At 48.3% G+C, this 26,549-nt stretch overlaps 1 protein-coding gene across 2 annotated transcripts in view; it reads right to left on the bottom strand.

Moving 5' to 3' along the window:
- The window catches only part of LOC125950282 (autophagy-related protein 16-1), a 633,733-nt gene that overhangs the window by 116,514 nt on the left and 490,670 nt on the right, over positions 1-26,549 (bottom strand). The window lies entirely within an intron of this gene.

A 26,549-nucleotide genomic window follows, 5' to 3' on the forward strand; every position in this document is an offset into this window, starting at 1 on the left:
ACACACACCGCGGTTGATCCGTTCTTTAACACACCACATCAGCAGCAGTGAATGAATAGAGAAGATGGCGATGGAGAAGAAGAAGCTTAAATTGATTTCAATCATAAGGTTGGCATTTTTAATTAGACGAACGACATGCGGAACACACCAACCTCTGGTCCGTTTGCGTTTTCCCCACGTTTTGCTAAATACGGTCGTGCCCGGAAAACGCAATTTCCATTCCCATGCCGTCGACATTCCAGGAGCCGCGAACCGACGGACGCCACCGTGTGCCGCCATTTCTCGCCATTTGTAATTAATCTATCCGCTAGCGAAGTGCGAGGGGCAATTATAAGCTCATTAATCAAAGCCACTGATTAGCGGCAGATCCATTGGCCATTTCCCTTTTGGGTGTTCGCCAGAGCGGCCAGCAGGGTTAAGCAGCTTATTGCGAGTGTGTTAAAAGGTGTTTCTACACTATCCGCGTCGAATTTCGAATAACGAAACTGTCAGATCGCAACGAAACGTCCAAACACGAAATGAAATGGTTTCTGTCGAGAAACTTGTCACATCGCTGATCGAAAAATGCGCAGTTGTGTATAATTTTCTGCAGTGAAATGCACAAAGCATAACTTTAATTACACAAAACATACGTTATTCCTTCAAAATTACTTGTTCGATCCTTTTCTCCAAACACACATCTCTGCACATCACCAAAAACTGATGTAAACAAATCTTTCTTGCGTTGCGGACTGTCAAAATCAGCTGTCACTGTCGTACAAAAAAGTAGCTCTTAGTTTTTCGTTGCGATAACGAAAACTTCATGTTTGTGTAGAAACTAGCCCCAAGGATTTGGTGCAGTCCTGCAGTTGTGCGCAAATGGTAATGGTTGAATCGCTGAAAGCCATTTATCAGTTGCTCGCAAATGCTTTTACTCAAAAACACGTCACGCCGAACCTCCCGTGGGCCCAGCAGGGATCGTTTTTGGTGTCCATTAGGCACAGTATGCCAATGGCGGATTAGGTAGCTTTCGCGGGAATTCTTACGCATTAGAAGTCGAGAAGAGAGATCAAATCCACGCCACAATCACATCGTCACGTGAGCTACATAGTGTGGAATCCTCGGGAGTGATTTCCACTTTCTCCCGGGTCCCAGGAGTGAGGGAGCATTCCACTCGACATTCCTCTTATCCGCGATGATCTTCCACCTCTCCCACCACACCCACGGTGATGATGAATGGTGGGGAATAAGCTCTAATCCGACGGCAGCAGCATGGCATGAATATGGCCCCCGGTATGCGATGAAATCACACGTGGTGATGATGCTGGGCGAGTCCTGGGCGTTGCTCACCACCGAGCTTGATATGCAAAAGCACATCTTGGCTCTCGGCGTCGTGAGGGCGGCGCGGACACAACGGTAAAGCTCCTTTTTCTCCGTGCTAATTGATATTAAATTGGTGGCGTATATCTGTCTGTGTGTGTGTGTCTGTGTTGGATCGCGTATGTATGCCGAGTGGTGGATGAATTAACAATAATTAATTAGCCCTAAGCGGACGGTAATGTATGCACGTCAACACCGCGTGTGGTAGTCATCATCATCGTCGTCGGGGTGGAGGGGGGAGGGGGGGTTGTATCAAGGGCCATGGCAGAAGCTAACGGATGTTCTGTCCGGCCACCCCTTGGTGCCGCCGGTGGTGCTGCGATCTGACGAATGATGTTAAGAATTTACGACCACCCGTGAGAACTTCTGACAGGTTGGTGCGAATATAAGAATACTGGTGCCTCTCTTTCTCTCTCTGTTGTTTGCTCGCCAACGTCCAGCGGCGCTCCGGGGCCATAAATCACTTTTGGTCTAACCCGTTCCCCCGTTGATCTCACTGTGGCAACCGCACGTGGAAGAGTCCCGCCGGAATGGGGAGGAAATGTTATGGAAACCCCTTTTTTATGTTCTCTAATTTAAGCCTACTGGATATCAAATGCTTATACATCGCTTCTCGGATTGATTAACTTACGATGCGACTGCTTCTTATGCCGAAAAGCAATAAATTCTGAACCTTTTGAACAAAAGTGAACCTTTGGAACAAACAAACATCTAGTGAAGATGAAATTAATGCAGCTTTTCTAAATGCTCTGTAAAGCTACGTGTATATGAGGTGCTTCTATAAGCCTTCCGAGTATGTAATAATATGATTTTTAAAAAATGTTTCGTCAAAATTGTTTCAAATATTTCAAAAAAAATATTTCCTTTTAACCTGGTCAAAGTAAACTTGGATTAGCAAATCATGCACTGAAGAGATGTTCGATTACAATATCTAAACAAGTGGTCGTAAGGCATGCTTTGATCATATTTCTTTTTATCAGACATTCGGGGCGGGCTCGGGTCGTAAGGTATGCCCCGAACGCAGAGAATTTGACAAAAAGGTAGAATATCTACCAACCACGACATTCGTTATCTTTACTTATTCTGTTTTTTTTATTGCGAAGAAAAACAAACAAAATGTGATTGATTTGATCGATTGATTTATGTGCAAAAACATAAAAGATCCAGCGATGCGTCGCGATCTTTTCTGTAGAGAGCTTCTGGACTAATTATGCGACTCTTAAGATTTTTATGTTTATATTTCACGGAATATACGAGAATTTCGGTGACTGCATTTGCACTCAATGTGCATTGTTAAGAAACTCATGTGTGTGTTTGTATTTTTATTGTTATTATTCCCAAGACGATTGTATAAAATTTCACGCTGACAAATAACCATTACTCTCCGTTGACAAATAAGGCAACAACAATCAATCCGAATGTTTGCTCACAGAATTTGCAGAAAGTAATAAAAATCAACCGCCACGAATTGGAAGCAATAAACATAAATTCCCATCCCTCCTTCTTTCAATGGTGTTTTCAGTGATAAGTCCCGGCAGACCACCGCCGGTTGACCAAACCTTCGTTGCACGCTATCACGTACACAAACCACAGAGCAACCCGAAATCATTCACCCCGTCCTAAAATGGCATTTCTCCAGCATTAATATGACGTGCGCCTGTCAGGCCCCTTTGGCTCCGGCGAGATGAATGGAAAACCCAAAACCCCAAAACGCCCGCCCAATCGTCGGTGCTAAAGAAATGAAATTCAGTCACGAAAACATAATACCAACGGTTCGCCGTCGCCGCTCAAAGGGATCTCCTATCCTTTTTTGGGTTTGGGTAAACCTTCCTCTGCCAGTCGCACCCCGTAATGCGTGATGTTTGCTGCACGCATCGAAATATTCCCTTATTGCGAGCGAGAGGCCCTTCGGCCAGTGGGCTATGGCCTGCTGGTGGTGGTGGTAAGTGGCTCACCAAAAAAAAAACCATGGACCGAATTCGAAGCGAGTGATCACGGCAGCGATCGTCGCGTTTGTTTTTATGCTCAGAAGCAGAGCGCTAGCAGCAGGAATGCGATTGCTGCTGGCAGATTGAGGTTAACGAAAGGGCCGCGATCCTGATAGAATCTCCTTCCAAACAGAGGGAAAGAGAGACAGCATTGCGATCACCGAGAAAGAGAGAGAGAAGGATTCGCTACAAAGTGTACTCGCCATCGACATCATCGACATCATCGACTTGTGCCGCTGGTTTTGTGGAGTCCACTAATCGAATTTGCTATGCGATGGTCAGAGCACGCATCCCACCCGCACGCCACACGGAGTGGCCGCGTTCCGAGCACCGAGAAGAAAACCAAAACACACACACACTTGACGCCCGGGAGTTGGTGGGTGACTTCAACGCCAGCATGACTCGCTCATCGTCTCAGCTGATGAGCCCGAGCTGCGATCGTCACCCACCCCCACTCTCCCCATGGTGCTCACCAATCCAACAACTCCTGCAGTGCAATAATATGTGGGTCATTGGTTGGTTTCGTTCTCCATCTGGTTGGTTGGTTGGTTGGTTGATTGCGTTCAGTGTTCCGTTCCGTGTTGATTTGTGGCTCGAGAGCTCTGTGATTCCCATTTTTTTCCATGTGTTCAGAAGGAGGCAAAAGAAATTAGTCGCCAGTCGAAGGGAGGGAGGGACCCAAGCAGCGAGGAACCTGCTGCCGGACAGCCTATATTCTGCTACCTGTATGCGCGCTCAGAATCGATCGCTCCATCGCATCGTCTCACTCGGTGGTCATGGATGTTTGACTTTCTAAAGCAGCAGAGCTCAAGGCAGCAAAGAGTCCAGCAGCAGTAGCGTCGCTGGAAGTCGCCGGAATCACGGAATCCATCACCAATCCTGAGTCAGCAGTTTTGAGGCTCTGCTGCGTCGCTGTCGCCGCCACCACCAGTCAATCGACCTACCCAAGGCTTTATTGTTGTTGTCAGCTTCACGTCCAAGCTCTTCTGGACCGTCAGTAGCGGTCGATGATGATGACGACGACGACGACGACGATGTTTTCTCTTAGCTTCGATCGATTATCACATTATGATTTAACATCTTAATCTCGTGCCGGCGGGTGGTAGCGGCGGTGCCGGCATCCGAACCGGCCGATCGATCGATCGAGTGAACTAGAGCTTATCATGCCCGGTGAAGCGTCCAGCCCAGCACACACACACACACACACAGCGGGTTGTGTGTGAGCCAATTTAAAACCAATCATCTCGCGGGGATCAAATGGCTCTTACTTCGTTCTACACACACACACACACATACAGACATAGGCACACACGTGAGTCACGCTTGTCAACCAGTTGATGAAGTCTTCAATTCCCCTTCAATCCCCTACCTTTTGCGTCTTCCGTCTTCTCCATGCATTGAAACTGCAGCCACTGCAGCGAATCCCGGTAATTATTACAGCGCGACAACAAAACCGACAACACGCGCGCCACTGCCACGATGGCGCCCTTCCCAAGGCCCCTCCTTAAAGCCCTAAATGACTAATCCATGATAACGGGGACAAAACATTGGACCGAGGCGGACGCAGAACGGCGGAACGACGCGCCACGAAACGGCAGACAATGTTTCAGTCGCGGTCATGGCGTGGGTCCGCCCTCGCATACCATCACCAGCAAGGGAGGGAGGGCAGGGGAAAAAAACCGTTTAGGAGTGTAATCGAGCCTGACATCGAGACATCTTGTCCCTACCCTTCCTCCGTCCTTCTTCGTTCAGGATCCCACCAGTTTGAAGCAAAACTGGAGCATCCGAACGTACGGTGGCGAACGGAAGCGCGGAAACGGTACAAAACGGGAGCAGACGCGGTACACGGTGCCAGTGACAACAACACACCAACGACGACGACGACGTGTGACCGATCGGATTTCGCGGGTTGCGACGATACACCCCCGGTTCAGGGCCAGCCTCTCCAGTGGCATCCGGTAGGTAAATTGAGGGAATGAGAGCATAGGAGCGACAGTGGCAGCGGCAGCATGAGGCATACACACACACACACGCGTGCGCACGGCGGTCAATCGACGATCTAATCGACTGATTATCGATTTCACCTCGAGGCGTCTCCATCGCAACGCTGATAACAATCGGTTGTTGTTGATGCCAAACATGAGATCTTCAGCCCAAGCTTCTTGTCTCCTTCAGAGGGAGGAGGGAGCGAAATTGATTTCTTGATCTCTTTCCCTCCCTCCCTCCGAAAACCACGGTGAAAGTCGAATGCGATGCTCGTCATGATGCCATTTTACGCGGTGGAGTAACGAAATGCCAATAATGTTTGGCTACATAATGAATGCTGCCCACGGTGGTGTCGGTGCGTGTGTATGTGTGTATGTGCGTGTGCAGTATATTTTGGGCCGGATTCCGGAATTGGAACGACTCTCTGCTCTGAAAGAGAGGGAGGACCGTGGCTCGTGGCTCGTGGCCCGTGGCCCGTGGCCCGTGGCTGTGGCTTCGTCGTGGCTCTTATTCAATTTGTTTTCCTTGGAAACCGAGCTTCGTGGTTGCTTTGATTTTTCAGTGACGGTCGGACACCTCGCACGCACGCACGCACGCACGCACGCACAGACCTTCTTCTTCCGCCTACTTGGACTTGGACACAAGGTGTAATGGTGCGTGTAAAGTGGACGCTGTTTTCACGCACCTTACGCACCAGTGGCCAGGCCGGGCGTTATGCAAAGTGGCCGTGAAATGGGCATCCCCTGCACCGGCTACTGCTGCTGCTGCTACCTTGTTTCGGTGACCGACAAAGCCGATCGGCCGTGAAATGTGCCCGGAACCACCCAAAAAAAAAAAACCATATCGTGTGCCACCGATTCCGCGGTGGACCATTGTTTAAGAGCTTTATCGATTGTGCGTTTGGTGTTTTGTTGGTCGTGTGATAGATTGGAAAATTATCAGCCCCGTCGCGTGCTGGATCTTGACTTTCCCATTCTCTCTCTCTCTCTCTGGGTGCGTGTTTGATAATCGGAAAGCCCCCCGGTGGAAACGGATTATGAAGTACAATCGAAAGAAAGAGGCGTCCGTCCATCGGCGGTCCAGTTTCCGAGTTTATGATTTCGGTGGGCCACCAATGCCGGTTGTTACCCGATAGCACATAATCGATGCCCGGTGGTGGAAAATTATGAAGGTGGCACCGCGGCCGGATGTCGGACTCCCGATTAGGCCACCGGCAGTTTGGCGCTTAATTCATTTCGTAACGTAATTTGAATCAGAACCTAAGCGTATTAAGGGTGGCAAAACTATGTAACATGGATTATGGGTGGGTTTTTTTTGGGGGGAAATAATCGAAGAAAATTCAATCCATCTTTCAATTGGAGTTAATTTCTGCGCTGCGAGCCGAAAGTTGATTGGTTTATTTCACATTTAATCTAATTAGAGACTAGAAATCGACATCGACTAACACTGCTATAACGAGGACGGATAAACAATTTTTCAATAAACAAGTGTGAGTGCATTCAGTGAAAATGGTTGAAATTGTCCTGCCATGGATGGATGTTGTGGCTTTATGGTTTAGGCTTTTGGTATGATATCTGGACTCATGATTTGTAAAAGGAGTACAAAAGGGGAGACACAGGATTTTTTGTGATTTGTAAAGAACTATTCAATAATTTGGATTTATTTGGTTGAAAACTTTCGATACAAAACTGTCAAAGCGGGGAATACTTTAATATACGGGTTAATGGTTCTCTCAATACGCTGGAACAACTGTTTCAAAACTAATTCAAAGTCGGCATGCACTATACCCTTCAATTTGACCGATACATACGAAATTTTAAACACTTCATTAAAAAGGGTTTTTTCTGATTTATCAAGATGTTTTAAGAGATTTTTTTGTAAAAACGAAATCAGCATCACTCAAGCAGCTTCACTGCATTAGTCAAAATGCACTTCTTCAATGATATTGTGAAGAAACTTTTCAGAAGTTTCCAGCGAAGTTACTAAATCATCACATATCATTTTTGGCCCGCTACTTTTTAAATTGATCTCATGACTGTATTATTAAAATATTTTCCTTAAAATTTTCACCTTTAGATGCGAGAGTCGATTAGTAAGCGATTGGCAAAGCCATATTTTCAAGAATATCACAAAGTACTGCTTCGGCCCGAATTTACATTAGTTTCTCTTCAAAAGGCTAGACAAATATCGTAGTTAAAGGCCTTATTTCTTAAAGAAATTAGTAAAATCTCACGGAGCGAGAGTTTCTTTTGCGAGCTTCCATGAGTTGGACATGAAATAAATCACCCGAAAATTTGGCATTAGGCTAATGTCATTTGGTGGCGGTTTTTTTTCTCTTGTCTTTCAGGACATCCATTAATCATTTTTTTCAACTGGATGTGAATGAAAACATTGAAACAATCGCCAAACCCCCATGAGAGCCCGCCACTCCATGTCGACTTTCGCCATCATCGTTCACACCTTTTCCGGGACGGCGCGTATCGAGAGTACACGCAAGAGACGCGGGAAACTTGGACCTCGGAACCACACCTCATGTTTGCCGGCTACGGCCTACTACGGCCGGTAGCCGAAAGCGTTTTTCTCCGATTTCCGTTGCATCCCAAGTGACCATTGTTGCTGACCGTCGACGACGGGATTACAAAACAATGGCACATGTACCCCCTTGTACGAGAGGACAGCGGGGTGAAAATTTGGTGAAAACTCATCCACTGACGAGTGGAGGTTGAGTGATATTTTCCGTGTTGCACTAATGCCCTCTCTTTCTATCTCTTCGTGCTGGAGGAATATTTTTTCAACCGGGACAACAATCAGCGAGCGATCATTTATGCCAGAAAAGCTGGGCTCGAGGTCTTAAGGATGTTTTGAATTGCATCTTGAATACAAACAACCGAACCCAAAACAATCGTCCCAGCCCCCATTTTTCACTTACACCTACCCCGCTCTGGGGACAGAATGTTCCTCAACCTCCCCGAAAAAAATCAGCTTCTTTTTTTCTACCATCACACGCTGCAGCGACGACGATGATGACGGAGGGTAAAAGATTAAAATTAAATGATCATTAAGCGTGTGCGTGTGAACGCGTTGTGAGTGGAAGAGGATTTTCTTTCATTTTCCGGAAAACTGTTTTTGCTCAAAAACGCACGTTGAATAGTAAGTTCGAAAAAAAAGAAAGAAAAGCGCTTACCGACCCACGGCGTTGAAAATGATGACAAAGGCCGGGCGTCATTGATGGAAAGTTTGGCGCGACACACAGATACACACACACATAGATGAGAGTTTATCAAAGGCATAAAAAATGCACCGGATTTGATTAGAAAAGAGAATACAATAAATGAAAAATCACAACGCGTGTGATCATAAAAGATATCCAACGGAAAGACCAGAAGCTAGTAACAAACACATAACATGGACATTCCACGACCGCCTCTGAGAGTGATCATCATGCTTCGTGAGCAATAGACAGCATGACAGGGCGCGCGCGCGCACACATACACACACGTCACACTTGATCAGCACCGCAAACCACTAACGGAACCAATCCAATGTTGGTCAACTACCATCGCCCTGGTCATGGCCCCTGGTTGGCAGTCATGAAGTGACCCCCGGACGACGACGACGCCGACGATGACCATCATTCCGCAACAATGTTGCCGACGATTAGGGCGCGGAAACTGCGTTTCGTTTTCCTCTCCCACCTCCCGTTCGTTTGCCATCGGACATTAGTTGCAATCTCATGTTTGAGGTTCGCTCCCTTCAGCTCCAGCTCCACAGCGAGGAGCTATATTTACCCGAGAGATTTTAAGTGTCCTGCACACCCAACCTTCGTGCCCTTCTCTCTCTCTCTCGCGGCCAGAGGTCGCGCAAAACGATCGCAATGGCCAGGGCGAATGGCGAATCCACGCCCCAGCTTCTGCTATTACGGCCGTTCTGGTCGAGGATGGAATGGGTTATTTAGACGGATATACATAGAGTTGTTTGGCCACGGATTGTGTTGTGCCAGGGGGATACGCGTTTACATTCGCGGACACCTTTTAATTAATCTCACCCCTCGCGCGGCTCTTTGCGCGGACTTCTACGACGCTCCAGAACCAAGACACCAACCAAACAGCATAACATCAGGTTTAGGTTCTGGTCGCCGGGTTCCCGTTAGCCGCTCATCAAGCCACTCTGTGCGCGCGTGTGTGTAAATGTACCGTAACCCCGGGGGGCCCGCCGTGGAATTGAGAAGTTTAATTCTAACGCGCTCCTAAATGGCAACCATTTGTTCCTCTAATGATCGTTTTCGCCATACGCAAAAAAACGAAAAGAAACGAATCGCAAAAGAGTAGCTAGTAGCGCGCAGACGGGCAGACAGTTGTGGCCGGCAGTATGGCCGGGGACGGGGCTGAGAAGAAGGCAATTAAAACAATCACCGCCGACGGGGACAAAAGGGTTTTAAGGGGGCGCTTGGCTTGGTTTGGCTTGGCTTGGGAGCGCAACCTGTGCAGCGATCCGGTGATCCCGGCTAAGATGGCGTCCGCACTCACGCGGGAGCACCGTTAAAAATGGCAACGCAATGCGCAATGGCAGAAAGGCGAGCAATATGATAGGTTAATTAAATTACCGTCCTCCAACCATGAAGGGAATGAAGCAATTGCCACGAGCATAATATGTAGGTTTGTGCGGAGTTTGGAGCTCAGACAATGGGAACCCTCCCGGAGTTCTGGAGTTCTGATTGTCCAGTTAGTGCAGAACGATTACTGGACATTGACATTACGTGGCAGCCGTAATTAAAAATGGAGCGATTTATGTAAAGGTGCATGGCCATGATAGCAACATTAACAGTAAAAAAAATTGCGCAATTTTATTCACGATACACGACGCCGCCATAGCAACCAGGTTTTGACAACATCTCAAGTACATATCAACAACGCAACAAGCCATGAACGGCGCATACGTTACCCATTTTGACAGTTCTTTATAACAACATTTCCAAACCGAGCTGGAAATCGAGCAAATTTCTTTACACTTAACCGTGATCGGCAACGATAGCAACTTCATTTCAACCTCTTCTTTCTTTTTGACAGTTCTTAACGTAAAGTTGCTATTGTGGCCAGGCACTTAGTAGCCAAACGTATAGTAGTTTTATTCACATCGTATAAGACTGCACTGTCGTGAGTTCATCGCCAGTCACTTGTAGGTCATAGGGATGCCATGATCAAGGAGGTGGTGCTGGTGCTGGGAGTGTTGGTAGTAAATTGCTTCCTAAGCACACGGTAGCAGCAACGTGTCAATAAGCACGCCAGACCCCTAGAAGACGACGTGTATGATTACATGTATCACTTTCCAAAGAGATTCATTAAACCAAATTAAATTAAAACACTCTTCTCTCTTCTACCCTCCCTCTCCTTCTTGGCTGACAGCATTGATAGCATTGTCCGGGCGATGTGCGAGAGTGTGCCTGTGAGAAAGGTCGTCAATTTGGACGCCGAGCCGCCCTGTTATTGCCGCTGGGACATGACGACGACGACGTTGATGATGATGCTTCTGCTGCGATTTCTCACCAGCAAACTCAACGCGCAGGGTTGCTGCTGCTGCTGCTGCTGCACTTTTAGCTTTATTTAAGCGCATCACGCGATTATTAAGCTTGCGGCGGATCAGATGCATGCCAGTGTCTTGGGGGTGAGGGATCATCACTCAAGCTCGGATTAGAGCTTGTGTTTCGGATCGTTTTTTTTTGGTTCCATTTGGTTCACCAACCACCGCCAACATTGGATAACGATGTGTACATTATGCAAATTGGAACACCAGAGCGCACACAGATCATGATGTGACACATTCGATTTTTGCCAAAAAACTTTCTCCGCTCGTCCCAACCATTGAGAGCATAGTTACCAGAGGAGCACGGAGCACACGACATGCAGCAAAAAACAGCGGGGCAGCCACACAAAACAAGGCTAATGGGGTTCGGAACAAGGGGACAATAAAAAAAAAAAACGGACGCCAACTAAACCGCACAACATACAACGTCGCGGCCAACGCCAACAAAACCAGAGCAACAAGCGAAACTGCGACCGGCGACTGGAATGGACGCGGTGGAAGGTCATGGAAAAGGGCTTCCATAAAACACATTTGCCATAAATACCCGGATTCCGGAGCGGAAATTGGATCAACCGAAATGGAAACACCTTCGGAAAATGAAACAACTCAACACGTAGCGCGCTCTCGGTAGCAGCGACCGGCCGGCCGGCACTCGTTGACTCGTTGAGAGACCGTGTGCTGACCATAAACTAGCCCTCAGCGGCCGGGAAACGACAACAATGTGACATTAAATGTGCATACTAAAACGAAAGTATCTTAACGAGTGCTAAAATAACCCCGCCACTGCTACTAGCAACTCGCACCGACCCCCGGGGGACCCTGGAACGTGGCGAAGAAAGTGGCGAACCACATTAACCGGGTCCACGTCGCAACCACGCCACGGCGTACGTCACGATGAGACACGATATGACGCTAGGACAGTGTCGTGGGGAGGACGTGCCATGAAGACAATGACCTGCTAGTGCATACGGCAAGCGAGAGAGAGCGAGAGAGAGAGGGGCCACTGATATTAAACTCGACCGAAATCAACCGAAAGTAAAGTGAAACATTGGTCGCAAGCCAAGGCACGGCATCTGAGGCACGTCGTTTGTGGCACATTACGATTAGCTCTCTGCTTTATAGCTTCGCATCGCATTCATTCTCGGAGTAGCCCGAGCCGGACACTTTCACTTACCCACCGGCGATTTGCTTTCAATCATCAAAAGTGTCACATATTGTTAGAAGTTACAACGCAACCGTGTGTGTGTGTGTGTGTGTGTGTGTGTGTGTGTGAGGCCTAAACACGCATTGGAAATTGAGCCATTGGACCGGGCACTCCGGAAATCGTATAAGATCGAGTCCGGTTGGCCCTTCTAGCGGACTGAGTAAACACGATGCTGCTGGCATCATAAAAGAGAGAGAGAGAGAGAGGAAGAGAGAGGAAGGGAGGAAGAGAGAGACTCCCAACCGATGCTAATACGATGCTAATGGGGGAGCAATGAATTTTGACATAAAACTCGACCAGGTAAGGGGCCGGATCGATAGACCAAGAGTGATCCCAAGACAGAGAGAGAGAGAGAGAAAGAGATAGGGAGGTATTGGTGGTGTTCGACCCCTTCTACGCTCACCGTCGTCGGGTTGCCGTGGAACCTGATTGATATCGCGAAGCGCTTCAGGGCCCTTGACAGCCCACCCACCTTGGAGGTGGGCAGGCCAGGCCAGGGCCTGGGGTGGGTGGTACGGTGGTACGGAAGAAACACCGTTGCAGCATGATCGCTTGATTTACGATCACCGAAGACATGGGCTGCCATCGGATCGGAGCGCGTGTAAAGCAAGTGCATCAACAACAACATCAACAACAACCGCAGCAAATGTGCATCCAACGCATGCCGGATTCACCGGCACTCGCCGGCACGAAGACGAAGTAGGTGGCCAGAGGATGGACTAGTTAAGCGGCAGTTGCATGGGGAGGTAGTTGTGGCAATCAGCGAACTGGGTTATCAGTTTCGTACCGAGCTCGTAAAATCATCGCAAACGGGCGAGGACACTAAAGCTCAGGGGGGGTGGTGGTGATGGTGTCTGGAGTGGAACCACCGGTCCGCGGTCCCGGGTACACTACGGCGTCGAGAGATCGTGATGCCATCAGGCCAGAGGTGTACGCTTGACAGGTATTAGTTAAATGTTTATGTCGGGGAACATAAGCATCAGCAAAAAAAAAAAAACGGACTCTGGACTGCGGAACCAGTCCATCGATCTCGGTTGGAGTGTACATTCCCTCGGGGCACTTCCCAGGTAGTCCAGGCGTATATTCGCGACAGATATTTGTTGTGTTGTGCTCTGTAGAAAGATACATTACTGTCGCTTTCTGTTAATTTGTTGTTGTTCTGTTCTGAGAACTATGCCTTTTTACGGATGTACAATATTTGTTCCAATACTGTGTTGTCTGCACAATATTCCTTGAAGATGCATGGCAGGATACTATAACATTCAATTTTATGCAAATTCAAAGACTTAACAGTTGTTCCAAAGAAGCCGAAGGTTACTAAGATTTGGTCATTAGCGCCTGAGAATCAAATGTTAAATTTATAATAGTCACAGTATGCCACGAGTTAGATATACCAGATCGATATACAAGGTCGAGTTTCTATTCAGGAACCATGTCCCAATTATATTGTCGGAAGTCAATCTAAAATCTCTTCCATACCGTTCTTCCACAAAACTACACCACCACCGACACCTCATTAGACCACAAAACCCTCCATTTCTATGTGGTCATTTCCCTTCTTTTCACTAATGAGACTGTCCATCGTTGACCTGTAACATAGGAGGGACATAGTGCCCTATTCAAAGAGTCTACTGTTGAGATTTTTCAACAGTAATCCTGCAGTCTTGTTTACGAAAAAAGACGCTTGAAATCGGACCCACAATTTGGACGATTTTGTTCATAACCTTAGAACTAACATTAATTTTGTTGATTAAAACACTGAAAGAATAGACCATTTTAATGAGGATTTCTAGGCTTACCTCAGCAACTCAGATCCGCAAATCCACCCACGGAACTCGGGCTCGTGTTTTTCTCTCGCGTTTTCCGCCCAATAATTCCACATCCCATTCCGGTTGCGTTTGCGAAATCCGAAAAACGGCGCATCGGCACACACTGAACGTGGTGGGCGCACCGGGACAGCAGCGCAGAACACCGCGCGCATCCGGTCCGTTAGATTCGCGAAAACCTGACATCCATCAGGTTCCCGGGCGTCAGGTTAGGTTCAGCGGACTCGTCCGCAGTGGCGGCGGCGGCGGCGGCGGCCTTCGCGACGCCGTCTTACACGCTTCGCGATTAACCAATAAGCTTCCTTTCCGTTTCGCTATCGCTGAACGGCTCGGTGGTTCGCCATCGTTTATCCGCTACTCCCCAGGCACCTACTGGCACCGGCACTGGCAGCGGGATGGATCGGCCATCGACCAAAAGGAAAAAAACAGGAAAAGAAGAAAAAAAAACGCAACCGTCGGAGCGGGTGTTGCGCTAGCCAATTAAACGGTTCAGCCACTGACAGAACATTTACCAGCGCTAATCCTATTAGGGATAGATGGGCAGGGTGGGCAGAGAGAATGCAAAACTATTGCGGCCCGCTCGGAAGTGACAGCGAGCAGCGGGCCAAGGGCGGTCCTCCACTCGCTGCAAGTGGCCCAGCGGCACCAACGGCGGATCATTTCATTCACTGGAAGGCCGCTCCAGTGATGATCTCCCGTGTGGTGGAGTGAGGTGGCGGGATGTACGGGCTGGTGCCCGGCATCCAGACATCCGATCCAGAAGCCGCTCCGTACAATGACTTGACGCGTTTCCGTGAGCGACGCCCGCAGCACCCCAAGTATCGCGCGCGCGTACGCGGACGCGGCCGTGGACAAAAGAACGGGACCGGGTGCCGCGCGCAAGGCTGTCGTTCCTTCGGCGACAGCATGTAATGAATCAAATTTAACGCACCACGCCGCACCGTACCGCACCACACCACACCCTGGCAACGTCTTCGAACTTCCCGATGCATGATTGGACACGCACCCGGTACCCGTGCGAATGAAGCAGCGGCGCCTTTTCGTTACAAATCGGAGGCCTTTCGAGGGTTTTTCTTGTGCGCAAGTCAAGCCAACGGAATCATACCGACTACCGCGGCCGACCGGCTGGATTTTTGGGGTATTTCGGAAGAAAAAACCGCTTCACTTTTGGGGTGAGGTGATGGGCTTTTTTTTTCTTCCATTGAGACACACGGGCGGCATCAAATGGGGCAACGGATCTTCGATGGATCTTCGAAGTAGCTTCGAAGCAGACGCGCGGCACATTGATGTCGGTAACAACAGCAACGGTGATGAGCAGGTTGGTTGTTAACAGTATGTGATGTTATCGAAAATTCTAAATTAATATAAATGCTTAAAATTTTAGGCCGAGTAATGTGTCGTATCACTTTTTATCATTTTGAAACCAATAAAATGCTCAGTAACCTTGTAATTGCGCATAAAGCTGTACCACGGTAGTAACTTTACGTTAAAGATTGTTAAGACGAGGTATCTGTTTGCGAGTTGCGAAACAAAGTTGCTATCGTAGTGGTGGATTTACAATAAAGTTTCACAATTCGTCAAATAAATGAAAGTTTTCTTATTACAGCAGTTTACGTGTTTTCCCGTAATGTTGCCGATTTATAATAAAGAACAGAAATTAATTTCGGACTCAGAACGTAACGATCCTTTTTTTTCCTTCTGGTCCGAGTTGGCAATAGCTTTGTTAGGAAGCTATGGTAGCTAAGGGCAACACTACCGTCGTTACCAATGAGACGTAGTTACCTACGCTTTAGTAAGTAATGCGAATAAAACAATCTTTTAAGGGGGGGCTTCGGTATTTTATTTTATTTCTTCGCATTTACTTTTTATATTTTTTTATGAGTTCTTATCCTTTCAAGATTATTGTGTAAAATTTTGGGATCAATCAAAGCCAAATTGGCAAAGATATTGATTTAAAAAAAACAGAGTTTCATACAAGGCTCAATACATCTCGCAATTTTGAACAGCGTTTCTCAAAACCTACGTTTTCAAAGTCGGTGCCCATCGTAGCATAAAAACTACTGGATCGATCGATTTGAAATTTTGAACAGTTAATCTTTATACTATTTGCCAGGTAGCCCCGTCAAGATTTTGTTAAAATTGTTGATACTTTTTTTTAAATAATTTTTTTAATTATGTAAAGTATCGTTTTTTGAGGCAATATCGAAAAAAGTAACACTTTTTCAACTTCAAAAATCTGCCAAAAATCTAAAAATGGGAAATTTAACAAAAACTCAACGGGGCTACCTGGATAAACTCATAATCTAACAAAAGAATATTCATTTGAATGTTTCTGATGACCCAGCACGTGGCTACGATGGGCACCACAAAAAGTACATTTTTGCAAACTAGCCTTTCTAGATTGAATGCCATGAACGTAGTTTTGAATAAATCTTCCCCAAAATAAAACCAAATATTCTTGAAAAGTTGTAGTTTAATATGACTTTCATTTGAAAAAATTAAGTTGGATGGTTTCTGCACTAAAAATCGTCAAAAATAAGCCTTTTTTGGAATCGAAATAACCAAAGCCCCCCCTTAATTCACTTTCGCGAGTGTGCATCTGTTTTTTTCTGGAACTCTGTGTGAATAATCAACAAGTTTTGCGACGCAAGCCATCCTCGGATACCAGAAACGCAGGAAAGAAAATTCTACCTCACCGGTCCCTGATCCAAGCGAAATACCGAAGCGGCAAATCAGAATCCCAAAACACAAAACTGCTGCCATCTGGTCTTCTGCATAAATGAAACAAGTTCTAATTAACTCATCATCTCGGACACAAAAAGCGAACAAACAACGTTCTGTGTGTTGGCGTGTGTGTGCAATTGCCTCTAGTGTTTTATCAGCAAACAATCCGCGCGCGCTCCGGATGACCTCTTCCCTCATGCTTTATGGTTCATTAGATGGTCCAGCACCGCGCGCGGTGGCCTCATAAGTGGCGAGCGCGAGCAAATGAGCGAATGGAGCACCCCCAACCCCCTCCCCCCTTTCGGGAACAGACTGCACAAATTGAGATGAACCGTTCCTGGTGGCACTTTGGCACCAGCGGCCTTCTTCGCTCTTTCTCTTTCTGTGACATGTTGATCATGGGCCCTTCTGGGTTTTTCCTTCGTCGAGCGAATCGCTTCTGAAATCACGATTATGCTCGTCGTCATCGCCGTCGTCGTCGCCACCGTGGCTACACCATCCGCGCAGCTTCTTTGTTCGCGTCACTTTTAAGCTTAATTTATTGTTATGCTTTTGACACATGGATCTCGCGCACGCTGAAATGGATGGCTTCTTCATTTCGCTTCTGTTTCTCGAGCAGCAGTTGCAGCTGTGGACAGGATGTGATGGCACGAGTCAATCCTTGGTGCCACCGTGGAGCAACCAAAGCATACCGCTAATGGTTTTAACTGCGATACCGCGATGCGACTGACAGTAGCCCGCGTTGACGTGCCCGCGGTCGCCTAACGAGCCTACCTTGCGAGTAGCGCCAGGGAGTGTGTTCTCGGAATGCTTGAACATCGTTTACCACTCGCGAGGAGGTCAAATACATTGCCTTTGAACTATTTTGTGTACGATTTTTATTGATTTTTCGTGCCTGCCACGTCGTCATTCTCGATCGCCCAAAAAGGGTGTCAATGTGTGTAGGAGCAAATGCCGTAAAACAGCGAAAAACACGCCAAAGGCGTCACCGACACACCGGAGGTGCGGCTGGAATGCCCCCGTCATAATTAGCCAGCAGATCTTCTACTTTTCCAGTGGATGACATTGCATTGCCAGTAGCACGAACGCGTGGCGCGCGGCGCGTTGGCGAGCTAAAGTACCAATTAGGTGACCGAATGGTGGCGAGTAATCTGCAATAACATTTCGGTTTACAGCTGAAAATACACAAATAAGACAGCGCTCACAGCTGCAGTAGCATCAGACACACGCCGTAAACGACGTGTATCTTGTACATTATTCTTGGCTCGTGAGGTTTTTTGGAGGTGTTTCGGGCCACGATAGCAACTTAAAACTTCGTCCAGAGGAACAACAAAGTTATCGCGATAACTTTCTCGCCCTACTGTTTACATACGATTTGACAGCTCCAAAACAAGTTCTCGCTCGTTCTCGCTTGCTCGCTCGCTACACGTGCATTTCAGTTATCGCGATAACTTCTCGACGGATTTGTATGGGATGACGTTTAATTTAGAAGTTCTCGTCGAGAAGTTCTCCAACATTCGTCATCGTCTGGACAAAGTTTAACGTTAAGAACTGTCAAAATGAAGGGGAAATAAAGTTGCTACTCGTGGCCGAGTACGGTAAAGTGTAAAGAAAATTTCTTTACGATCGATTTCCAGCTCGATTGAAAACACGCTGTAAAGAACAGTCTAATTCATCCGTCATACTTCGAATGTAGGGATCTTATATGGACGAATTAATTTCATTAAGGAAAGGAATTAATCCATATAAAATTAATTAATTTTTTTTATAAAATCTTTATGAGCTCACAATTATTCATTTCCAACGAAGAAAGACAGTTTTTTTCTTCTTTTAGCCGGCTGAAATGATGTTCCTTTTGCTTCCAACGCTTGTTGTTTTGTGTGTGTGCAAAACAAAATTGCTATCGTGACCCTACACCGAAAATAACGTTTCGCAACTCACCAAATGACAAACCAAAGAAAGTTTCTTCATCGTCAAAAAAAGTTGCTATCATAGCCGCGCACCTTAATACCTCAATCAGTGAGAGGAAGAGAGGATGCTTCCAGATAACATCCTGCTGTTTGTTTTCCATGAAAAACGTAAGTAAACAAACTACTGGCCGTTCGTCACTGCTACTACATCCGAAGGTTCGCTGTTCGCTCATTAAAACACTCAACCCCCGCCCCATTAACGCGATGTGCACTTTGACCGCAGAAAGAATGTTCTTCTGTGGCTCTGCATTTTGTTTTCTCTTGCCTCTTACGATTCCAGCGCCAATGTCATTTAGCAAGATGATGATCACTCCATCAAGCGACCGTCGTGGTTGGTGCGCGGTGTGTTCCAGTCCGTCCATTCCCACAGCCACAACTAAGGTCCTAACCTGTCAAAGCCATTATCTGCTGCTGCTGTTGCCGGAGTGATTACGAGCCGGTGCAGCCTTCATTCTATCTCGCTGAGAAGCGAAAGTCAGTGCTCTCTGTCGTCACGAAGATGGCAAACAAAAAAGGGCACATTCTGCGCTCGGGAGTCGTTTAGCCTCCCGGGCTGCCGGCCTGCCACCGGAGGTGCGAGGTTATGAGCGCGTAACTACAACAATAGTTTCATGTAATTATTATTCTATGCTAAACAACAGCATCAGGAGCAGCAGCAGCAGCAAAACACAGCACTTCTGCTTAATGCGACCGGCGCGACGCAGCAGCACACGCTATATCAGATAATTGAAATGGAAACCTGGCCCATCATCAAGAGCCCTCTCCTCATCAGGCCATCTGGCCACAGCACACATCCAACGGGAGCTAACAGCGCAACGTTCTTCGCGTCGTCATCTTCATCGTCTTCGCAAACTAAGGTCATCATCACCTCGGGTTTTTTTTTATTGGCAACTTTTAAACAAAATAAAAGCAAAGCAAAGGACCGAAGGAAAAAGCAAGGACGCGGGGAAAATGAGATGTCTCATGCAGATTCGTGCATCCCGCGTGGATCCATCCGTGGAGCCCGGAGGAAGGGTCATCGTACGGCGTGCACCGTTTTCGTTCTTCTACGAACTACGACTCCCCGAACCCCGAACGAGCGAGAACGAGAAAAATAAAAATGTTAATGAACCTATTTGGGGGCCCTAGCCCCGGCCAGAAGAGTGCATCAAAATGGTCAGTGACTGCTACTGCAGCATGTAGTGGACGGCCGGTGGCCAGCAGCGCTGGCCAGTGGATGGGTTGTGTGAGAAAAGAAAATTCATTTTCCTCCACTATGGGACCGAATAAATTGTCGGATGGGTTCTACGGTCGTGGTCGCGTGCAGCTCTCGCATTCTCCGGTGTAGAACGGAGAAAACGAAGGGAAAGAGAGAGCACACACACACATACACACACAGCGATGACGCTGCTTTAGTTAAGATGATCGAGCAAGACATAAGAAGAACCTTTGGCACAACGCTTGCCAGTGGTGCGAAAATGAAATTAAAACTTTCTTCGGCGCAACACCAGCACCTGCCTTCGCGTCCCCGTCGCGTGCTGGCACCAACAACGGTTGATATCGGATCGGATCGGATGGACGAATGGATTCCGTGTCGTCCTGTTGTTGTGTGGAGACGATGATCGTGAGGTTCACCGCCGTAAACACGCTGAGCTGTCAAATGATCGCACCTCGCGAGAAGGGAGAACCGGCGGTCGTGGTCGTCCTTCGGTGGCGAGAATGGCTTCTGGCCGCGCAAAAGCCCAGGTTAGTCAAGGTCATTGACGATGGTCCCTCGTGATAGACAGACAGGGGAAGGAGAAGGTAGGTTGCGGGCTGGATGAGAATTCAACCAACGCAGGCCTCGGGCCGAGGAGAGGTCAACGAAGAGGAACCCTCGCGATCCGTAAGTCCGCCGAAAGGTCTCGGTCTGCGGTTTATTTGATGAATTTACTTCGAAACCTAACGGGAAACCTGCTCGGTTCGGTTCCCGAAGGGTTTCCTGAACTAATTTAAGGCAGAAGGGAACGAAACAACAACAACAAAAAAAAAACACACACACACACAACCCCCTCGCCGCTGGCGTATAATGCGCGTTCATCGCCAAGCGAAATGAAATTCATGGCAAAGATTAGAACGTTGGGTGCGCGCGCATGCCTGGTCACTGGTCTCAGCAGCAGCAGCAGCATCGTGGAGGAAGCTTGGGGAAGTACAAAAAAACCAACAACCTGGCGCTGTGTGTGTGTGCCCCCGAGGGGATCAATGATCGGTTTATGACACCGAAACCAAATCATTCCTCTTTTCTCCAGCGCCCAGGGGACCCAAAGCATGGTGAGGGAGCAGGGGAGGAGCGGTAAGGGTCCCGCGCAGGCCTTGGCGATGACCAACCCCTCATCCATACCAGACCCCAGACCAGGACGGCGTGCGCTCGGCGAGAGCACACTCCTTTCCGGTCGATTAATTTTTATGGACGCACATTTGTTCGCGGCACGTTTACTATCCACGAGCGCACGAGCCAGCGAGAGGTGGATGGAGGGGATGGTTCCGATGATACTCCATCGGTGGCCGGCGCCACCATCACCACCCCGGGAATCGATGCGCGCGCGACCAAGGGGTCCCAGAATCGCAAGTCATACGTCAACGCGCAACAAACGAACGGACGGTGGTGGCAGAAGAAGGCTAGAAGCACGTGCTACCGACCGATCGCCATTGTGTGTGTGTGTGTATATATACGTGTGCCACGTCAATGATACTCTTGTCAACGACCTTCGGCGGTTACGTGGCCGGAACACTCCGAAGCGCCACTCGCCACACAGTACGATTGTGGTCCGCCCAGCGATCCGTTCGCGATCTGGCGTGGCATCTACGCAAACTGCGTGATGGCTGCGTAACCGAAGCGAATCACCAACATCAGCGGTGACGGTGGCGGCGGTGGCGGTGCGTCGTCCAAAGATTCTGCACTCCGCACTCCGAATAGGGCAAATTGAAATTAATTGGCAATGGTCACCATCACCAAGCGATCCAAGTGGTCCGTGCAGGGTTCCATGGAATCAACTAACCATCCTCAGGAGCCTGGGACCGTTTACCGCCTTCTGCCTTCTGCGGGCTTGTCGCGATGGCTACCGCTGCTGAGCGCGCGCTGCTCACTACGATCGATAATTAATCTTCGTCATTCCGGTGAACCGCAGCAGGACGCCACCACCGTTTGGAGGTTGATCAGGCAGGCGGTGGGATTGCTGTTTTGCTGATCTGTTTAGCAGAGGCACCACATCACGCCGCCGACGCCGTCTCACAACGGTCACCACAACATAAATTCATAATTAACGATCAGTGTAACGATCGGCGACGCACTCGACTGTGAAGCGCATTATTCAATTAGCAGGAGAGTGTGGCGAGGGGAGAGAGAGAGAGAGAAAGAGAGAGAGAGAGAGAGAGAGAGAGAGAGAGAGAGAGAGAGAGAGAGAGAGAAAGAGAGAGGAATGATTTTTGCGAAAAAAAACAACAGTAGGTTCGTCACTTATTTGAGTCGTGGTTTAAGTCTTTTGATTTTGCTTTTAATTTCCATCATTTTTATTTAAAACCAAGATTTAGAGAGAAAAAGAAAGATTAATGAAATAAAGAGAGAGAAAGAGAGAGAGAGAGAGAGAGAGAGAGAGAGAGAGAGAGAGAGTAAGAGAGGGAGAGAAATAGAGAAGGAGTGTTTTTTTTTTCAAAAAACGAAAACGGAGGTTCGTCACTTATTTCAATTTTTTCATTTGATTTTGATTTTGATTTTTATCATTTCATAGAGAGAGAGAGAGAGAAGAGAGAGAGAGAGCGAAAGAAATAGAAAAAAAGAAAGAGAGAGTGGGTTTTGTGTAAAACAAAAAAACAGGAGGTTCGTCACTTAAAATTACAATTGAAGTCTTTTGATTTTACTTTAAATTTCTATCATTTTTCTTAATACCACGATCAAAATGCGATCAGTTTCGCTTCACACGATGTGTATTAGAGCGCGACGATACCATAATTTGCTAAATACCTCTCGAATCGATTGAAATTCTATCGATTTTTAGCATGTATCCGCGTGTGACATTTGTAAGGCTTCGCGGCAACCGCATAAGCGACGAACCTGCCAAGGCAAGGTACCGCCGGGAGCCGGAGCGGCGAACACCCGAGCACCCGAGAATCGAGAACACGCGAACACGAACCATTCTCCAAAAGCCTCCGGTCGCAGGCAATCGGACACGAACCGTTGCCGATCCGAAGGTTATGCAACGCGGCGCCCACAGCAGCATGAGAGAGCGCATGAGTCAAAAGGTAAACGGTACGTACCGCAAGAACAATGCCCCCCCTTGGGAGTGTGCTGCGGTTCGAGGAGCGAATGCCAAAGTCATGGCCAAGGCTCCCGGCCGGTCCACTAGTCCGGTCCGTGAAGCGAGTGCCGCGAAGTTTTCCTTGACCATCAAAGCGCGCAAGTTGAAAGCACCGCAAAGCTCAACGAACTGTGAGCTCACTGTGAGCGAGCACCCCATTGGCCAGAACCAGAGTATATCTTGCTGGCAACGGAACGAACGAACGGAAGAAAACGGAAGAAAAACGGTGACAAGGACGGTTGTTGGTACCGCGAGCGCGCGTGGTATCGTCGGGGTGAGTGCTCTCACCGATCAGCCGGTTGAAGGAATTGAAGGGAGCGAGCCGCAAGTTCAGGCCCCATTTTAGCAACGCAAAATCGGAACATCGATCGCGATTTCCCCTCCAGTGAGTCGCGGCACTCACTCATACCAGCGTGCGCGGGATGCGAATTCCAGCAACTCCAGAACGAGCGGAGCGAAAATGGATCGCAAAATCGCGAGAGAAAGAGAGAGAGAGGGGGAGAGAATTTGCTCCCCAAAAAAAGAGGCGAAATGATCAGGATCTTTTTGCAAACCAACCGTTGGCGTCGTCGTCGCTTTAGTCGCCAGTTTTCTGGTGGCGTTCGTCCGGTTAGGAGCCACGTTGAGAGCCGATCATCAGCGAAGTGATCGCGAACTGGATAAGAGTTCGTCTCCTCTGCCCGTTCCATTCTCGCTTCCTCGGTGGCGGCGGTCAGCAACTTACCTGCAATAAAGAGATGGAAACAGAAAAAAAAAACAGAAAATGAAATCATCTCATAAATACCAATGGAAAACGGAATTCTTAACAAAAAAAAAACAAATGCGAATCGTTGCCGTTTCGATTCTATTATCGTACAATGCCCAAAAGTAGCCAAAAACCGTAACCGAGAACAGTTTTTCCAAAGACTCCATCCGTCCATCCAACTAGAATCTCTCGGAGGGTTATAAACTCATAACCGACAATTGATTTACGGCACGCAGCGAACGGTACCTGATTTGCGATCCACTCCACGAGGGCTGGAGGAGATCGTTCTGAGCGAGCGTCATCGTGTGGCTGGATGTGACAAAGTTACGATATGCTTGCTAATGCCAATGCCGTCGTTGCTAGGGAACCGTGTAAATGGTAGCCATAAACGATGCTATAAAATATGCAAATAGAGGGGCTCAGGTCTTTCAGCGGACACATAATATTGTTGGGGGAGCGTATGAGGTCTAGAACTTTACCGGCCAGTTCTTTAGCCGGTGTGTGTGTGTGTGTGTATTTGCACAACTTGTAGCCAGTCGCTGACAGCTGGTGTAATCAGAAGCGATGTTTCATTCGCGTCGTCTCTCTCTCTCTCCCTAGCGCTGTTTATGGTTGATGATGGCTGATGATGACTTCTTCACAGTAAACATTGGAATGCAACAGTAAGCACCAAAAGAATGTAGAACATGCCATCCTCTCGATAAAGAATCGAATTTGGTTTTAGAATTTCCATTTCTTTCGAGATTCCTCGGAGTTCCGATTATATCCTCGATGATGAGCTTCTCGCGAAAGAAAAAACAATCGCTTCGATTGGATCGAAATCGCTACGGATATGCTGGTGAATTCCCACGATGCACGGTTCGTCCGTCCGATCTTTAACCTATCAGGCGTGTCGTCAGCGGACACGCCACAGTTTCACCAAAAGATTAGCGCCCTAACAAACCGTGTGAGAAGGTGAAGAGGAAGAAGGGGGGAGGGGGTAGGGGAAGGGAATCACGAAAAGGGGTGGCGAAGTTTCGCAGAATCGAACCGTCAATCGTCGTCAACCTCAATCCGTTTTTGGCGGAACTACACGAAATTTCAGCTTCAGGTTAATCCGTTGGGCCGGTTGTCCCGGTTGCTGGTTGTCGATTTCGTTCCGATCCGAAAGCCCTCCCCCCCCCCCCCCCAGAAGTCCGTGCGCGGATCGTGTGGAGGTATCACGTGGCCTCGCACACTGTCACACACTTACAGCTGGCTGGCTGGGTGGTGGGTAAATAACGATCAATTAAGCAGTGGCGTAGACGCCCTCGAACCAGACAGACTACGGCCCCCTGTCTGCCCAGCTGGCCCCGTGAGACAAAACGCCCAACGCCCCAAACTCCCTCTACCCTCACCCGGTATTATAATTAACCCTAATTCGATTTCCTCCCACTTTTTCCATCCCTCGGGAGGGACAGAGCAGATCAGGTGGGCCGCTCGGAAGCTTTTCGAGCTCAAGGGCCCACCATGCACACACACACACACAGCCACAGCCCTGAGCATAAAAAGGGGAGGGACTTTTCCTTCCCGAAAAATGGGCTGCTACCGGGCATCGCATTTTCACTTTCAAAACGATAACTCTCCAAAACTCCCAAGAGCCAGTCCAAGCCGTTTGCTGTCGTTGCCATGCGATGATGATGATGACGGTGATGATGACGGTGTGATGATCTGTGCGATGCAACCAGCCAGTCATCAGCACACACACACACACACACACATGAAACCTTCTCCTCCTCCTAAAACCGGCAGCAGCAGCAGCACCAGCAACAGCATATCTTGCAATGGATGCGTTCTCACCGGTTGCTTGGTTTTGGCGAGGCTGAGAAAACTCATTTCCAGCGCGGGATTCGCGTGAAAAAAAGGAAAAACAGCGCGGTTTGAAGCGGTTTTTTCGGTTTTTTGAAAAGTGAAAACTGTATCAAGGTCAGCGACGGGCGCGTGCATGCCCATGTGCGTGGCTTTTCCTCCCTGTTTTCCCCGTAGCGGATGTAATGAAGAAGTACGGGGAAGGAAGGGGAGGTTTTGTTAATCGAAATGCATCGAATCGGTTTATGGACGCGGTGCTGCTGTTGCTGGAGGTTGGTTTCGTGTTTAGGTGAAAGGTTAGTTCCATCGGAGCAGCGCAGACGAATGAATGGATCGCCGGGAAATGGTTTTCCGTGTGTGTGCGTGCGTGCGTGTGTGCACGATAACACCTTTCCGCGATTTCTCATTATTCTGACGATGACTGAGCAGCAGCAGCAGCAGCCATGGACTGGAGCCTGAGCGAGTCATTCATGATAACGAAAACGCTGCACGCAGCATCATCATCATCATCAGCTGCGCTTCACTTTCATTCAGCAGCTCGTGCCCTTTCCTCCCCGGGGGGCGAGCATGATAACACCAAAAAGTGGCTTCGGTCCATCACCGTTCGCCATGCGCACGCGTGTGTGTGTGTGTGTGTGTGTGTGCGCGCGATCGGTTCGCTTATCCATGGGAAGCCTTCATCCGGCAGAGGAAAAGTGTGACAAATTGGTTGAACCACTTAAAACAAAAGCGCACATCAGTCGATGAATATGTGGCCGGAAAATGGCCAACCGAAAGCAGCGCTCCCACGGCAGTCGCGAACCGACTTTCGGAAGCCAAATCCGATCGCCAAAGGGCATTTTTGGCCGAGCCCCCGGAGGGCGTAAAACGGTTTTTAATGAAGCGAAAAGGTCGGTTCCGATTGGCTGCGGTACATAATATAACAACAAAGCGTTTCGGGTGCCCATTGATACGCCACCGATAACCGCGCGGAGTGGAGTGGCTTTTCGATTTCCGGGCCCAAAATTCCGGGAGCCATTTTTTTTTT

This window comes from Anopheles darlingi, chromosome 2 (assembly GCF_943734745.1).
Source record: "Anopheles darlingi chromosome 2, idAnoDarlMG_H_01, whole genome shotgun sequence".
Classification (NCBI taxonomy): domain Eukaryota; kingdom Metazoa; phylum Arthropoda; class Insecta; order Diptera; family Culicidae; genus Anopheles; species Anopheles darlingi.